The sequence below is a fragment of the Ischnura elegans genome, chromosome 10 (assembly GCF_921293095.1).
Source record: "Ischnura elegans chromosome 10, ioIscEleg1.1, whole genome shotgun sequence".
In the NCBI taxonomy this organism is placed as follows: domain Eukaryota; kingdom Metazoa; phylum Arthropoda; class Insecta; order Odonata; family Coenagrionidae; genus Ischnura; species Ischnura elegans.
In genome coordinates, this window is record NC_060255.1 from 75,768,419 (window position 1) to 75,785,139 (window position 16,721).

The 16,721-nt window shown below is 36.3% G+C and overlaps 1 long non-coding RNA gene across 1 annotated transcript; it reads left to right on the plus strand.

Moving 5' to 3' along the window:
- Positions 1–874: 874 nt before the first annotated feature.
- Positions 875–16,280, plus strand: LOC124166532. The gene is made up of 3 exons (XR_006866449.1): positions 875–973; positions 8,357–8,474; positions 16,163–16,280. It is a non-coding gene; the product is annotated as an uncharacterized LOC124166532 (long non-coding RNA).
- The last annotated feature ends 441 nt before the right edge of the window (positions 16,281–16,721 follow it).

Below are 16,721 nucleotides of genomic sequence, written 5' to 3' on the forward strand. Positions count from 1 at the left end.
GTGTGTGCAGCATCAAGTCATCCGTCACTGGGACTTGATCCGTGGAACCTCTGATTCGAAGCATGATACTTTACCCACTACACCACCGGAACGATTGGGTTCTATGGCAGTCTCAATGCTCAATATGTCGGCTGTGTCCACGATGCCCCGACGAGAGCAGATTCCATGGTAGGTGAGTCGGGGGCGAAGCATACTTCGGAGATTATGGAGAAGAATTCGTAGCTGGATCTTTTGCGCCTTGTCATAATGCGACGGGTATGATTATTTTCCCGGTATAAGGGATATATTGCTTTTAAAACTCCCGGTTGTATGAGAGCATTACGAGGGCAAAATTTTGGAAGACAAGTAGTTCCTGAACTGGCCGCTCTCAGACGCCAACGAGCTTTGCGTTAATTTTTTCCGCCACTGTACATTAGAAATATTTTACTTTCAGTTACGCAAATCAAATAATATTTTATGGAATTAGTGTTTATATTCTTACATTATTCAAAGTTTTTATTATTAAATTTACAAGACTATTCGTAATGTTTCGTTTTCGCATTGTGCATTGTTGGTGATTGCATATTGTGCATTGTGGGTGACTCCCTTAAAAGTTATCTCCGTGGCTGGTCCCGGTATACTTTGAATTGTTCGTGATGTTCTTTGAAGAATTGAATTTTTATAAATTCTGTGGTTTTTCCATGAACCCTTGATATAAAAATAAGACTTTGGAAGATGATATTTATTTATTTTTCATGGATATAACCATTACTTATCTTCTTGAAGGAGCATCCTTAATATGCTCTTCATCTGGTTGATAATGGCGCTGTATGAAGAATTCTCTGCTCCGACAAATTGTGACGATTAATTTTTTTCTTCCCTCTTTTGCAGCCTCACAGTTCAACACGTACGTCACGCTCAAGCTCCAGAATGTCAAGTCAACCACGGTGACAGTCAAAGGCGAAAACCCGTGCTGGGAGCAGGACTTCCTCTTGTAAGTACATTTGAGCTGTCTTGCTGCCCTACTCTCTCCATCATCAAGCCACCTAAGGGACTGGAGACTTTTTCTCACGTCTCAGGTCATGTAGGAGCATCTTATGTATTTTGTCTCTCTGTTTGACATTGCATAATCTTGACAATGGCATTAAGATCAATATTTTATATCTTAGTTTTATAAAAATGATGTCTGGCGATGTAACCTTGTGCAATGGAATCATAAATGTGGAAAACAAAACTGCAATTTACTGCTAAAAATTGATTTCCGGGAAACTTAATCACCTCATTATTAAATTAATTCCGAAAGACCTTAAAGTAATTCAAAAAAGAACCGACGTATGCAAAATAATGTTTAATTTAACCTATTTAATTACTAATTCAATAATGTTGTTTTAATATTTATTTATTCAGTTTGTTGCAGGATATGGCACCTTAAATAGTTGTCTAAGTTTTGCGATGAGAGATGGTGTTCTTATGTTGGAAGTAAATTTATTTTTATCGGGTAAACTTTTAAGTAGTCGATGCGAATTTTCATGGTAAAGATGGAAATCAGATCAGATAATATTAGATGATGAAGTTAATGCCTTTAATCCAGCTTAAAAAGAAGTTTCATAACTATTTATCGAAAGTCATCTTACAATCTGATCTTAAATTCCTATCGTATTTTCTGCATAGATGTGTGAAATTGTATTTGAAGTATGACTTACGTATTACTCACCGAATACTTTTTTTAACTATTTGTAAGGTCTTTTTCATGGGAAGGTGTTTCAAGTTGTATCCTTGATTTTATTGGCAATCTTTCTAAACTGTTTCTAAATCTCACCTTAGATTATGAGTAAAAATGATGCCAGTATAAAACCGTCTGTAGCTACTTTTTTAAAAAGCTTATCGAAAGATTTATTGCGTTTACTTTCATAGCGCCACAGTTCAAATGAAGAAATTCGCGACTAGGGTTGCTAACCTTCTCGTCATCAGCAGATGAACATCGCATGGTAGGACTCATAGGCCTCGAGCTAGGTTTAGATTTGCTTGAGCTATTAAGATCATATATCTTTCAGAGCGACACAAAGAGCATCATCAAAGAACCTCGCAATGTTTTTGAGGCAGACAGAAAACGATAAAATTAGAAAGAGATATTTCTAACGGATAGGTGGAGGAATTTGTTTTCCCGATTAATTATAAAAAAGAGTTGATCAAATGCTAGATGGGACTCAATAGTCATATATATCGTACGCGTATCTTCTTTTCTTTTTTTTGTTGACTCGTTGCTTAGGTACCTAAACGTTTAAACCCATAGTACCCCTCTGTTCCGGCAGGTACCTAAACCTAAACACTTTAATATGTACTCCTCTCGTCAAAGTGCGATTGTTTTGTAATTCCTTAACAAATTTAAATGGTTTCATTTGTACTTACTAAGGTTTGTCGTTTATATTTTTTGATGCGATGTTAATGCGTTTAGTTAGCAACTTCGAAAATATGGCATTGCTTAAACAATAAATATATGCAGACATCATAAAAGTTAAAAGCTGATCGTCGGCCTCGGTGGCGGTGGAATAAAGTCCTCGCCTGCCAAACCAAAGGTCGTTGGTTCGAATCCCACCTGGGTGTACGGTCCCTATTCAGAGCATGGATGTGTGTGACGCCCTTTATTAATCCTCCGTTTTAAAGGCCTTAAGGTGCTATTTACGAGGAAATTGGAAATAAGTACATAAATAAATAAAGAAGTGTAAAAGTTATGAAAAATTAAAATATTAATGATGTATGTCAGTATCATATGAACAAGGTATAAATAATTAAACTAAATTGACAAAATAAAGGATTCGATTTCAAAAAACGAGAATTCTCGCTATCCGTCTTCAACGTATTCGAAGATTCTCGAGATCCGTACATGACATGTTGACGGCTGGTTCCTGACACCAACCGCCGCTCACCCATTGCGGTGGCTTTCACAATAGCAAGTAGATGTTCGAGGGCCGTTTATTTTCAACCACCGATAGCTCATCTATAATATAATGCAAGCGGTAGGCGGGTACTGCGCAGATGGGGCAACTGTGCATCCTCTGCACCATACGCTCAAGTTATTTCTGACCGTAAGTTTTTAGTTTAAGGTTAGTGGCAATCTCATTAACTACAATGCCTCAATTAATTCTCCAACCAAATATGCACTGGAGAGCGACAGCCAGAAAGCTCGCCAAATAGCTTCAGCATTGACATGTTTTGACAATTACTTCAGCATTCACTTGACATGTCAATAAAAGAGAATTTTTTTAAATTCATTGTGGCCATAGGTAAGACGGATTAAATACGGTACTCATGAATCAAAGCAAAAATTGCTACGATGGATGCACCAAAAATCACTGCGCAAACAAAGAAAATTCAGGCGATCCTCCCAACAATTGAACAAGCAATGCATCCGTGATTTAGTACGAAAAGGTGTGTTGCTCGTGGGTTTCGTGCATCCAGTGACAACGCTAATGCAGCTAACTGCTATGACACATTACGCCCATTCCCATTTTTAAAAAGAGTAGAGATATGCTGACTTCTGGAAGTGTTGTGATCTATGACAACGGCATCTCAGCGCCGATGCAACCCAACTGCTCCTTGGGCAATTTCAATGGGACATTTTCGATCACCCGCCGCACAATGACGTGTGCCGTGTGATTTCCATCTTTACGCTGTCATAATGATGTGGCGACGAGGGAAGCGTTTTCAAACGGGCGATGAGATTCAGGACAAAGGCTAAATTCATTGGTAGTCATTGGTGGCAACATCCTATGAAGAAAGCGTATTAAAACTTGACCACAGGCACGACCAATACCTCAATCGCCGAGGCGATTATTTCGAAAGGCCACCACAAATGTGCTCAATATTTAGCTAAGAAATAATTTTTAATCAATCATATCGTCGTCTGTTCATGGCCCATCGGAACTTGAAAAAAACGGCCCTCCTACATGATGTCGCGGAGGGATAATACCCGTGACCTAAGTTGTTTAATATCATTTGTGATTCTGTGAAAGCTAATAAAATAAATAAATTTCTGAAATGATTCTGAAATGCTCAGAGAAGAAGTTGTTAAAAGTCCGTTACCTTTGTAATAAATACAGTGTTTTGATAAATTTTCTTGTGGAAACTTCATAGTCGTGCTTAAAGAGATTAAATGAAAACGTATTTTATTGCTATAACGACGATGGCTGACCATGATCCTTAAAGTCAGTTTCGGATCCGAGAAATATTTCATTTACTTTCCCTTGATTAAAGAATGCATTTTTTGCCTTTATGGCAAACCGAGGGATATCAGGAATTATTATTCATAGGGAATAAACGGTGTTTCGTGAAATAGACAGCTACTGGAAATGGAACTCGTTTCTCCCCTTTAATGAACCACGCAGAGGATTAGCGGAATAAACTCATTTCCGATTGGATATGGCGCTGAGCATTCTGCACAAAGCAATCAAATATCGTCTGGTCGGATCAAGTGCATATCTCATGCGGCAGCATGCAATGCAAATACATGGAGCTTTGAGAACGGCGATGCAGGAGCGATGAATCCTTTTTTTAGCGTCGTAACCTGCACTTTGCTTTTCGACTTTCGTAGCCTGAGGCCATATTACTCCTTTAAAATATTCATCGATTAATCACTGCCGATGTGTGTACTGCTTTTCTGACTCGGAATGATGAACTGTTTGGTCTCAATCGATTCGAGCGCATTATCCACAAGGGACTCGTTGGATTAATGGGGAATAAGGTCTATCCTCTTCTCCCACTACTCATTCTAGTGCTGAAACGCATTATCTTGTTGAGGAAGCATCTGGACGGATCTTTCTCAAATTGATTGTATTTGCTTATTAATCTTCTGTGCTTGCTCAATCGTGTTTTTGCTTATATCCAGGTATATCACGCGTTTAAAACTTAGTATGTCTCCTCAAAATCTTAACGTTGCATATAATTATTATTGTTAAAATCAACATTTAGGTCAAACATGAAAACAAATCTCAGTAGAGGAAAATATTTGCCTCGGAGAAAATATTGGGGAAAGAGTTTCTTATTTTAGATAAAAAAGAATATTGATATGAGTCTTTTGAAAATTGCATACAAGCTAATTTTAAGAAAACGCCCGTCCACGGGCCAACTCGCTGAGTATAGGTTAGTAGTTGGCAATATTCCAGCTTACTGTGAAAAATTGAGCTTACTCCTTGTTTCTTGTACCACTAAAATTAATGCATTAAGGTTAGTTTGAGGCATCTGGGCGCATGTCTCCCACATAATAGGTATTTTGACTTACATTCTGGTATATTACTTTTTTTAAACTTAGTATGTCGATTGTAGGTACATAGCTATTATAACCTTTGTTACCATTTACTTGAATGGTTACCCCTTCACTGGTTTCATTCTTAAGGGTAACCTAGAGCTTCACTATTTGTATGTTGTTCTAATAATTGTACATGTTTGGGAGCATAAAAAATTTAGTATTAAAATCATTATGTCCAATATGCAAACTAATGGGTAAAATTTTGAGTCCGCCGGATGAAAGGTGGTGTAATTTACATGAAATGCCATGATAAGCATTTTCCCTGAATCAGGAATCGAATCACAGACTTTCGGATTTCCTAATTTATACAGTAAATGACGGACGTTCAGTCATTCAGAATTTCATAAGCCGTTCGTTCGTTCATTCAGTTCAGGTATCTCGGAACGCTATGCTCAAGTATCTTCCATATCTTAAAAATTGCCATGGTAATTAAATAACATGGGTAGCGCAGTGGCCCGAAAAACCAAAAATCCATGGTTTGATTCCCGGTCCAGGGGAAGTTTCTTGTCAACGTAATTTCTGTAAATGAAATTTCATCTCTGAAGTGGAAAATATATCCCTCGGAGACAATGTAGCGATAAAATTTGCTTCTTAGAGATAAAAAAGAATTTGTAGGCATGAGTCTTCAGAAAGCTGCTGACCATTTCATAAAAATTAGGCGATTGCTCAAGTTTCAAACAATTACCAGACCTGGAATATATACCATAAATGACGGATTGATTGCGATCACAATTGATTTAAATATGGTTTGAATTACGCGTTTAGGTTATAATTCATGCAAAATGGTACATTTTTAAACATGATCATACAGAAATTGTAATTAGCCAAAGATTTATTGAATTTATCGAAGTGTTTATTCGTTGAAGTAGCGTCAACCGTATAATTCACCACAATTTAAGTACTTCTTTGCCTAACCAACCCATTTCCAGGAAAGTGAACGCTTAGACCAAATTCGATCCACGAAGAAAAGATCAGATATTGGGAACTATATAGATTAATATCTTTGCCATTATTTTTATAAATCGGAACAAATATTAAGAGAACTCAAAAAATCACTTATCCGCCGAAAAATAATAGCAGTAACCCTGTATAGCCTTTTGACTGTTTTAGTTTTTTAAATCTTTATTTTGATGATAAGAGGCGAATAACTGTAGTTAGAACACGTCTGACTATCTGAGAACTAGCTCTTTGTGGTCAAAAAGAAACTCCTGCCCTATCCATAAATATCATGGAAAAATGTGATTACAAGCTTTTTTATGTCAATAAAATGGCACCTAATTTTTAATCAAATATCGCAATGTACACACTCTTCTATCGTAAATGACAGTCACAGCTAAGGCCTAAAATCATGCATTTAAAATAGAACATATTCTAAATCCAAATAGCTTGCTCCTCTAAGTTCATAAGACGAGGGATGACGAATAACATGTCGTGCGTCGGAGGTATTATATTTTCTGTACATACATTTTCCGCGAAAAAATCTATTCAATGGAAAAGCTTAGATTTTCAGTTGTTGATTATCTAAATATTCTACCTCTCAAATCACATAGCTTTGGTCTCAATATGTTATTTCAGCTTTAAAATCCGATTTATTGTAGATGAATGCGCAAAGTTTAAAGTACCTTTTATTTCTAAACTATTACATTAATGTATAACCTCAGGGGTATTTCCTCTTCAAAGCGAGGGTCTACGTGGGAAATATATTGTTTTCAGCTAAAATTTATATTCCCTATCGTGCAAAAATTTCAAGAAAACGCCAGTCTACTGTGGCGAACTTGGTAGCAGTTGTTAATACTTCAACTTATCGTGAAAAATTAAGCTTATTCCTAGCTTTTTATACCGTAGCTTTTAATAACGTAGGATTACGGATAATTAGGTATACTTTCTGCCTATTTTTCTATTGATCAATGACATCACCACCATCTGCTCGGCCAAAATGAATTTTTACTCATCGTCCTTCATCAGTAGTTGGGCATGAGTTTTAATAAATGTTTTACAATTAGTTTCTTGCCTTCTACCTTAGCTTGTTTACTTGTCTTTACATTCTTTGTATTCTCACCCATTGGCTGATGTTTTTTTTACGTTTGTCTTCATAAAACTTCTGCCTTCTCCTTTCCCTCTTCAGGGCCTCGATTCTTAAATTCCAAATTTAGTATATATGAAAACGCTAGTAAAATTAACCCTAAGTAAATTAAATAAATACTTAGTATATTTTAAAAGTAGAATGATACATTTTTAGCAAAAACATCGGGTCTCTTACAATGTGTAGATAATTTATGACCCGTGGCACGTTTTACGTGACTTGTGCTTAGTGATTTATAATGGCAAAGAATGGTATTTTTGAGCTAATTTTTATGTTGTAAGTTGGCAATCTATCAGGTATCTGGGTAGTGGCTGAGATGAATTTCATAAATCTAGTTTTAATGTTATGGCTGTTGCGAATATGATGCTTACGTTAATGAATTGGAATGAGGAGGGATATCTAATTTAATTAATAATAATAATAATAATGAAATTTGTTTATTTGAAATTGTTTCATTGACACACATACAAGATATATCTGTATACAATTAAACAATAAAATAATACAAAATTAATAATAATATTTGAAATTTGAAATGGATTCAATGACACACAAAATATATCTGTGCACAATTAACCAATAAAATAATACAAAATTTTAAAACGATACAATATTTAAAATAATAAAGCAGTTGCAGTAATAGTGACTCAAGAGAGTCTCAATGAGTTGTTGTTATTGTTTTATATTATTACAGATTGCCTTATCAGCAACTTGGTCCTTCTAAGCCTTATGGCTTGTCAGAAGGTTCCATTTGTCCTACATAGTGGCAACAAAGAAAGATTAGCATTTATTATACATTACAATTTTCAACTTCATATAAAAAAAGAAAAACAATAACATGGCACAGAATCATATAATCATAATGTAATATAAATCATTAATTTTCACTTTTAACTTTTTCATCTTAGTTTAGCATAATTATTTTAGCTTTGTGGCTCTGTGCGATTGTGGTTATTGACTTTTTCGTACTTTTTCTTTTTCATCCACAGCGAAACGAATGACATCAACACGGGTCTACTCATCGAGGTGTGGAACAAGGGCATGATATGGGATCGAGCTCTCGGCTACCACTGGCTGCCCTTGCATGTAGTGCAGTACTCCAACGAGGTAAGGACGAGTTACGGGCTCCAGCAGATAGCCTCCTTACAACCCCAACCTGCCTTACGTAATGCACGAGGATTAAATTATACTCTCTCTCTCCTACATTCCCAGACGGAAATTTTGAGGTCATACAAAGTTTCCTTCCGAATAGCTCTGTGCTCATGCAATTAGTTCACTCGGTTTTAATTTAAAACCGTTTCTCGGGTTATTAACCGGGATATGTTTGCAAGTACTGTCAAAATTTGAAAAAAAAACGCTCGTTATACATTTCCAGTGCGTGTCCTTATTGCCTTGTCAAGACAGAGGTGTGTGAATCTGAGGTTAATAGGCATTAAATTTCGTTTCACCCGGAAAATTATAGTAATTGTTATAACTCAATTTTTTTTCACTGGTTTATCTATCATCAAGAAAATCATTTAAAATAATTTGATGCACCAATTTTACATTAATTTTAAATTTATTTTATTTATTGAAAGTTGAAGTAACTCTTAGCCTTATTGAGGTGTGCGAAATAGTCGAATTCGTCAAGCCACGGAACATTAATAACTCATGAAAAAATATTAATGTTTAAAATATTTTGAAATTTTAATGCCTAAAATGCTGCATTTTCAATGGAATCGATGTAGCCCGTATACGTCCCTGTAATGTCCGACATTTTTAATTTAATGTGGATTTTTAGTTTCACAATACACAATAATGAATTCGAATACATCTACGATGACATGTTTTAAATTGGGCAATGCCTCGGTCAGTTATATCGGAATGAGGAAATATGTTTTCTTCTTGTCATGGTTCTTTCTTCATAACAGTATATGCTCCAGTCTTCTAAAATAAATAGTTGAGTATAAACACTTTAGTCAATTGGCGATACGTACTTATTGAAAAGTACTGAACTCGGCCCATCTTTCGGTTGTGCTGCTACTACCTAGGAGCGAGAATTAAATATAATATTCCACGGAACTTTGTTAAACAAAAAACTTTGCACAAAGTCACGCGCACGGGTTTAATCATCAAAGACGAAATTCGCCTTGAAAAATCATTTTTAATCATCCTGGCTGAGCCACAAAATATTTCACGTAGAATTTCATCCATGGTGTAAATAAGTAATAATATGATGTCAAAGCATTTAATTTGTATTATCATGTACTGCAGAATGATTTAAATAAGCCAAGTGTAATTGTTCATTGAAGTCATTTTCATTAAAGTAGAGAAAATTCCACGAGGATACGTCTGAAAATTCTACATTTATTTAGTTTCTTTTATCTAATAGCCAGAATGATTAGTAATTAGAAGCTTTCTATAGTAGTGTTTGACATATATGACAACTATGATTACAGAAACTACTTAGCTAAAGAAAATTCCACGAAGATTATGCATCGACCTGAAAATTCTAATTTTATTTAGTTTTTAATATTAATTGCGAGTATTTTTATTCCTTTAGAAGCCTCTTTTGCTAGTTCTTGGCTTATATGAAAATTATAATTACTGAAACACTAAGCTTTTTTTAAATACTACATTTTTTAAAACTAATTTCAGCTTTCTACTTGCATTAGTAACATTACTCTTTCGTTATTAAAATTCAAGCTTTTCTTGAAGTCTAAATTCAGCAATCCTTAATTAACTTGGCAGCGAATCCTTGTTCACTATGGATGGGAAAAAAAGTATTTCGCCCGTCCTTCCAGCCATGCTTGACGAGTTAGGCTGCATTCATTTCCATAGATTAGAATCTGCTCACTGGCGTTGATAAACCTAGAGGCATATCAATGCATCCACTATTATGTAGTTAGGTGAGTATGTGAATTTTTTGTGATTATTCGGTCCTTTTCAATTCTCTTTTTTAGTTTGTATTCTCCTCATAGTTGATCAAAATCAGCAAGTAAGAGTAATTTGAACTTTTCATAACTGTAGAAATAATGATTTTTTTCGCAATTTATTAAAGCCCAATTTGAATGTAAAACCTATCTGTATATGCATCAATAGATTTTTTTTGCATTTTCGATTCGAGTAAATTCTATCTTTAATTTTTCAATTCGTAAAAATGAGTTTTTAATGGTTCTTAGTTAAAAAAATATTGTGACGAATTATGTTCGAACGTTGTTTGAAAAATCTTTTGTAGAATTATGTCGTTGTGCAACAATTATAATTACACTAAATATTCCATAGACGCTCTTAAAAAAACATATTGTGAAAAAGGCGAATACACTACTACACTAGGGGAAAGAATGAGTTTTCAATTTCGAGATTCCAAGTTTCAATATGAATATGGCATGGTAGGTAGACTAGTATACTCTACCGGAAATCGGGATAACTGGGTTCAATTCGCGTGAAAAGCTAATATATTTACATGGCCAAGTGCACCCTTGGTATATATTTTCACACCAGATTTTGACTCCTTAAAAAATCACTTGTCTCGTGCAATTTTTTATTGGGCTGTCATCTTGGCACTTTCCGGCCATATTTTACAATTTGAATATTATTTTTAGTTGGACTTTAATAACCTAGGTGACAAGAAATTACTTAGGTAAAATATATAGTATTCATATTAAATGTGCTTGCAAAAATTGTCAAGGATACGCAACTAGAAATTTTGAAGGTGACACCATAAGTTTTCTAACTAGAAGAAAAGACGTGGATATGGAGCGATGCATTCTCTTTAGATTTACAATAGGCCTGTGCTGTGCAGATACTTAAGGTGCTAAATCTTACGTCTTCTGGATCTCTTATGCACTGAAGCTCTCATATGTCTTCAGTATTGACCCTTCAATTGTTCCCTAGCTCAGCTGGCAGAGCGATTTGTTTTTTTTTAATCTTAGCAACATTAAAGATGATTGGTAATCATTCCTTTCCACCAGTTTTAAAGAAAACCGTGATATTTATTGGTCGAAATTTTCAGGATGGAATCGATTCATTTTCCGCTTTTATCTCTATTTCACTGTGATACTGCTGCATACAATACAGTGGAACTTGGTTATAACGTCATCAAAGGGACCAGAAGATTTTTAACGTTATATCCGAGTTACGTTATAAAAAAAGCAGCCTTAAATCTGAGTGAATACAATACAATACAGTGCGCCTGTATCAGTGACCTTGTAGAATGTTGGGGTGTGAAGGGGTAAGATCCAGGTATGCGGGACAGCCACCGCTCCCTCCAGACACCAATTAAACAAAAGAGTTGCATCCCGTCACCACCTCAACGTCCAGCTTGTGACCTGTTTTTGCTTTTGATGTTTCTACACATGGTTTCTATGAAATTTGGGACATAATACAATCACACTACCACTTTTGCAACCTAAGAATCGCAAAATTTTTGACGCTATACCCGAGCGTCGCAATATTTGTTGACGATATAAACGGGTTTTTGTACAACATAAAATGTTCAGTTTTGGCTGGTCGGTATAAAATGTGACGTTAAACCCGAGTTGACGTTACAGCCGATGCCGTTATAACCAAGTTCCACTGTATTATGCTTACATATCAAGCATAGACAAGCTTTATCTCATGCAAATTTTTGCGTCGGTGCAAGCAATTGATGCGTGAAAACTAATGATGCGTCTAATTCTGGGAGGAAACATTTAGCAGTAGCAGCAATTACAGGTAGAATTGCAACGCGCTGCTCGTTTAATAAACAGTCTGGGACAGAAAAAAAATGTTTTATCTGACCTGGAAAAACTTCTCTGACATTTGCAGGGCCAGACTCTTGTCGTAATTGCCCCCATTCCGGCGCGTATATTTTTCGGTTTTGTCCTGAATTCTTGAGGACGCATCAAAGAGATAAAAGGTCATGAGAAAAGCTCAAAGGAATGCCTTTCATCGCTATTTCCCTGGAGGAGAGAAATTTCTTGCCGTCACATTCGTGGTTGCGAATATTTTCTGGGTTCTTTTGGGAGAACACAGCAGAAGAGTCCTATATATTTTGTATCACCACAGCGTCTCTGTGAAAATCAACCAATATAGCTAACTAGCAGGGTGCTTGTACGTGACCAAGAAGAAAGGATCGTGAACGAAGCGTTTCATATGTGAAAACCAAGGGAAATACAGCGGTTACACATTTAAACTTTTGAGCACTCTTCTGATCTTTCTTCTTGATTTGGAAGAGTTAAATTAACGAAATAATGTTAGAACTATCCCCATTTGATATTTTTTTCTATTGTATTTATCACATAGTTCTCTGTCATTTGTCAAAGCATAGGTATTTCCACGCTTTCGTTATATCCTGTGCATTATAATTTACTTTTTTATGTGTAATTTATTGCCTTATCTTTTTTAATATTTTGGATGGTTTTCGAAAGTGTACCAACCAGAGATTATATGGTGCTAATTATGCTTATATAACAGTAACACATTTAAATACAGCTTATTTTAGACCTCGAGGAGAGCTATCTGTGGAGGAGATATCAAAATCTTTTCTGATTCTATTTGTGGCAAAGAAATTCAAGACATATTGTTAAACCTTTCGTGGTCCCTATGTGCTTGAGTTAATCACGGTTTTTAGCAATACATGCGTCTTGGTATTGATAATTCGGTGTTTTCAATTAGTCCAGGTATGTTTCACAGCAGCGGAGAAGACCTCCACGTCGGCTCACTTACTACAAAGGCGCTAATATTCTTTTAGATCACCTACGTAAACAGATAAATCACTTGTGCACTTCAGCATTGGGGAAATTGGTCTCAGCATCTATTCGAATCGCTTGCGTTGCACTAGATTTACCCAGGAGGAGCTCACTAACGTCACGGTTTCCAGCTCTGAGTAAACAAATGAAAAGAGCATTCATCGGCGTCTGCGCATGGCATCAGGATCGACATGACAACATCCTAGCACACGTGGTGGACCTTGTTCAATTTATCTTTGTGGCTGAGTGATCCAAGCATGTAGGGTAGAGTTCCCTTCGTGAGACATACGTTCGGTGGACATCGGTGATGGGGAGAAAGAGTACCGAGAGAAAGAAAAAGGGATAGAGAGAAAATATTTTATTTCGTAATCTCATTGCATTAAGTCCTCTACTTACGGACAATCGACTTACAAACATTCGCCTTACGAAAATTCGACTTACGAACATTCGACTTACGAACATTCGACTTAAGAACATTCGACTTACGAGCATTCAACCTACGAACATTCGACTACGAACTTTCTGAGATACGGACATTCGACTTAAGAACTTTCAGAGATACGAACATTCAAAACATTCAAGTGTGCCCGAAATTTCAAATTTGATGCCATTGAGGTAGGGCGACGCAACGCGGTATGGCGTTGACGATCTCGCGTTTTGGACGCAATCTAAATGAAGCATCATTTAAGTCCGGAACTTGTCAGCGTTTCGCCCGTACCTCCTTCCCGCGGGCAGTGCAATTTGTCACCTCCAGCCACGTGAAAGGAGCAGCAAGATCAGCTCGTCATCATCGTGAGTTAACGCAAAATTTTAATCCAGTGTTGCATTAATCAAGGTTAACTGCACCTTTTTGTTGTCTTACTTAGGTTTTTCAACTTACGAACAAGGTCTCGTAACGTACCTTTTTCGTCATTCGAAAAATATTAAAACATTCTAGGAGGCTTCTCAACCTCATAGGAGTATTTTATAAACCATCCATAAAAATTGTTCAAAAAATCATCCGTTTTGTGCAAATACTCCAGTATTTAAAGAGCGCTTTGCTTAGGAAATAAAAACGAAACAAGAAAAGATAAAGGTGATACATGCAAATCTACAAGGCAATTTATAAACTAATACAGGTGAAAACTTTTGTACAATTATGGCATTTCAACATTGAATTACATTTATTATGGTAAGGCCAGATTAGAGCGTGGGCTTCGTTTTAAAAACGGGTAGTTAAAGGATCTTTGCCTAAATATTCAGCTATTTTGGGAACTGCGTGTTTCAATAGTTAACGAATTAGTATAATATACTACACATATTCATTAATGTGTAACCTACGTATATTAATGTAGTCAAGTGTTGAGGGAAAGATTAAGACTTATTTTGAGGTTATCTTAGCTGGATCTCTCCATCTTCCGAGGTTTTACCACGGTGGTAGTCTAAGGTCAATGACAGTTCCAAATATACTACGATTTACTACGAGGAACCTATTGAGGGTATATGTCTGGTGGATGGGGTTTTGTAAGTTATCATTTCGCCTTCTAGCAACGCGTTCTTGAAAGCTTTCCTTGAAAAGAAATGGAAAGTACAAGTGAACTGGTTCCTGGTAAGTAAACTGGTTAAAAGTATACCCAGGAGAGAGAGCAAGAGAAAGAGAGAGAACCACTGTGAACTCAGCGTTGCCAAATCTACAGGTATTGTAGGTCACGTGCCGAGGCTGTGTAGAGTTGAATTCAAAAGTATTGCAGCGAATAGAGCCGAGCCACTTTCGCCGCAGTTTGGAAATTGAGTTTTGTTATTTTCCATAGTAAAGTTAGGAGGGAAATTTGAACAATTTTCCCAGGTCTTGCAGTATTTTATTACTAAATGATAAAGGGAAAATATGTGCGGGATATGTGCAATGTATAATACTACAGGACTTGTACAGCTCCTGCTAGATATTATACCATCTCTAGTACTTCAATTTACTTTCTCTCGTGAATTGGCTGATATGTTGGAGTATATTTTCTTACAATTAACGCTGTAGCCTTTTGATAAGAGTTAACTAACTTAAAATATATATGCACTATCTGCCGAAATATCACTGCAAATAGTGCTAATTTGCGTTAAAATTAGTTTTACTTTTTGGCTTTAGAAGAGTGAATCTTTCCGTGCATTACTTAAGAAAATTCGTAACGAGATGCCATTGAAAGTAGCGAGTGAGTTGGCATAGTAGTAAAGCGGCAAGTTTTACAATGCAGTTATACGATTGTGGTGGTTTGAACCTATCGGATTCAATATTTTATTGCTCTCGTAGTGGCCGATGGCCTCCTTCACGACGTTGTCTCAGTGTCTGTTAGCTCGTCATAATATACTTGTCAAAGTTGGACATTGTGGCCGTGAAGGAGGCTGTGCTTTGCCTTTATTCCGACATTTAAATGGGCTTTAACAGTCAGGGAGAAGGAAGGATGCCAAAGTGTAAGCTAAATGCATTCTTGGTCTTTAATAAGTTAACTTTTTTCGTTTTCCGTCGTGAAAATAAAATAGTGGGTTTCAATACTGGTCTCCAATTCTAGCTACACTCAGCGGCTGAGAAACGCTGTTCTACCTCTTAAAATTGAAGAATATTCATAAACAAAACTACAATAACTTTTTGCATATATGATGCAGTTGCAGATCAATGGGAGCGCCCACCACTTGTAATTTCTGAAATAGTTTAAAAATTTGTTGGTTGTTGGAAAATCTTCAAGGTTGCTCTCCTGTGAAATGTTTTATTCCACTAGGGAGACAAAAATGATTTCATTTCGTAATATCATTACAGAATATTTTAACAGTAATTTGAATCATTGCGGACCATTTTTTCACATTAAATTACATTTATTTTTGATAAATGCCTAAACTGAGATGAAGACGAAGTTGTTTAAATATATGTTTAAAAATTATAGATATGCAGTGTACTTGTCTAAGTATACATGGCTTGTGACGAATTATCGCTGATAGGTTTCTTCGTAACACCAAGGCGCCGTGGAAAGTAATGAACCGTCCTCCCAAAAACAACGGCCTTAATCCATTCCTGGTCATATGAAAATGAGTTTACAATACTATTCTATGTTTTCATTGCAGGAGGGCGTGGGACAATGGTTGGGGCTGGAGGCAGAGCTGGTGATGGAGGAAGGCGAGGTTGTGGGCACCAAAGGTCAAACGGGCCACTCCCTGCTGGTCGACTGCCGCTTCGAGCTGCCATTCGGTGAGTTCTCACGCTGCGCATGCGCGTGGCGTAATTCATTTATCCTTCCTATCTCCATATGTTAAATGTATTTTAGATGCCTCATATTCTATCTACCATCTCCAATTAATCCTTTCTCTTACTCAGTCCACCTTTCTTTTTGTCTTTGTAGCTCTTTCAAGTAACCTAACATTTATGTTTGTGTGTATAGAGATTTTGTAATGTCTTTTTTTATTCCTTTTGTGCCTTTGTCTTACCGTCTTTCTGTATCTTTTTCATTGTACCATGTAACGACACCTCTCTTCTCTCAACGAAATCACCCCTCTCTACATCAAATGTTACACAAACACAATTCCCTTTCACTCACTCATCTTTCGTGTATTTTTCCTCAAAATTAATGTTTCACGCCCTCTTGAAATATCTGTTATTTTACATCTTTCTGAATCTACGAAAACG